Genomic DNA, 2,294 nt, shown 5'->3' with positions numbered 1-2,294 from the left:
ATGGAGGAGGGCACTCGTGGGGATGAGCACTGGGTGTTATGTGGAAACTAATTTGACAATAAACTATTTGTAAAAACAAAACAAAACAAAACAAAACAAAAACCAAAAAAAATTATTAGATAAGAATGTTTTGAAATCATGGCAGTTATTTTTAGACAAATGAATTTATATAAAACGTTTAGAAGCATGCTTTTGACATTGTACCAGTTACTATTATTAAAGACATGTTTCCAAGTAAAAAAAAAAAAAAAAAGACTATACTCTATGTTAACTTACTTGAATTTAAAATAAATTTTAAAATACTTTCCATAACTCTTTGTATGTCTGTTGCTTTGTGTGAAATAAAATATTCTAAGTTTGAATTATTAAAACATGTTGTTTGCTCTGAAGATGGATCAACAAATCTGGCTATACAATCCATTGAATGTGAAGATACAAAGTTATTGACAAACTTTTCTAATACTTAAAACCAGAAAACGTTATTCATTTCTGTCACAGACCAATACAGGCATTTTTCACTTCTTTCAAGAAACACATTAATGTAATTAAAAAGCATTGATGCTTTGTTTTTTAAATTTTTGTGGGATATTTACATTTTTATTTTTACCAACATGTTTATATGTATGAAGTTAAATAAAGAAAATTTTACCCATTGACATTTCTTTTTTGGCCATTATTATTATTCATTACTGAAACAAGTTTTTCATATAGAATGGGTATGTCTAGATGTCAGATATGCAAGATATTTGATCATTACATTGATCATCTTTGAAAATGACTTTTATGCTTGGTTTCATTTTTAAAAACATATGTTATCATAAATAAAGATATCCTAAAGACTTCCTGCAAATTACTCTCTTAGGATCTGTGGGGAAACATGACTCACATCTGGTATTCACATGTGTCAGATGCTAGGACAAACAGTTCTCATGTGTTGCTTAATTCAATCTTTACAACATCCCCATGCGGTAGGTTTTATTAGTTTTATTTTACAGATGAGGTTCAGAAAGATTTACTAAAGTAAACAATTTTAATTAATGTAGTTTCTAACTACTGAATTTTACCTAGATCTGACTGCAATGAGTGGTATTGTCTTGTAGGTGTTTACAGTCCAATTAGGGATTTAGAACACGTAAATGAAGATAAAGGATAAAATACTGTAAATAATATATGCTAACTGCCCATAAAGACATGACCAAGACCTTTATTGCATCAAGAAAAGGAATAAGCACTAGGAGCTCTTACAGTTGAAAAAGCTTTATAGGAAAAGGACTGGGCAGGGCCTGGAAAGGAGTATTTCAATACAGAACTATAAAAGAAAGTAATCTTTATGAGGAAATGTGCAAAGTAGGGTCTGCTCCTGACCTGTCAGGACTCTAAGTACTGAATTTAATTGATTTAGAAGGATATGGTTAGAAAAGAAAAGTAATGCTCTCTTGGTCTACCTACGTAGGTAAGACAAAGTTGTACCAACAATTTTCAGTTATCTTCAACTTTAGGCTTAGACTTCAGAAGCTAATGCCACTGTATTAATATAACAAATATTTATATCATAGTAGCTATGGATAAAGCTTTTGATTTTTCTTAAAAGTTTATGATGTTTATTACTATATATGCATATACACTCAAAAATACACACAAATATATATTTTCACACAAAAGATAGCTATGAATAAAGCATATACATACTCTTCACACCTTACTATTTTTACTTAATGGTGTAGACATATATTATAGAAAGTATTAAAGGCTTCATTTTATTTCATTGTAGCCATATGCTATAATTTATTTAATTTGAACCATATTTTTTAACCTTTAGTCTTTTATCTTTTGGCTTGCTCTTACAGTTTATCATATACTTACCTTACAACTATATCCTTTGGAGAATAAGGGGGCAAGATGACGGAGAAGTAAGGAGCTCCGTACTTGCACTCGCACCCATACATCACACAGAAAAGATCTGAAGCCATTGGAAACCTTTCAAAACCTGAGAGATTGGGAGTAAAAGGACGCAGAATCCACTGAGAGAGCCTTCTAATGTGAGTGAGAACCAGGGAAGATAAAATCGGGACGGGATCGGAGACTCCGGGGTGGGAGGCGATCCCCCTCTACCCTCTACGGGGAGTGAGAGGGAAAAGGAGAGTCCAAAACAGAAAAACCCCCGCTCGGTACATAAAAAGACCGTACTTGCCAAATACCTGCACACCAGGTCCCCTCGCGCCAACTGGTCCTGGGGTGGGGGCTGAGCACACAAACTGCTTCTTTGTGCTGGCTCCTGGAGGCTGGACTTCAGA

Source organism: Hyaena hyaena, unplaced genomic scaffold (assembly GCF_003009895.1).
Source record: "Hyaena hyaena isolate Hyena2069 unplaced genomic scaffold, ASM300989v1 scaffold_2019, whole genome shotgun sequence".
NCBI lineage: Eukaryota > Metazoa > Chordata > Mammalia > Carnivora > Hyaenidae > Hyaena > Hyaena hyaena.
Note: the sequence above shows the minus strand (reverse complement) of the source record.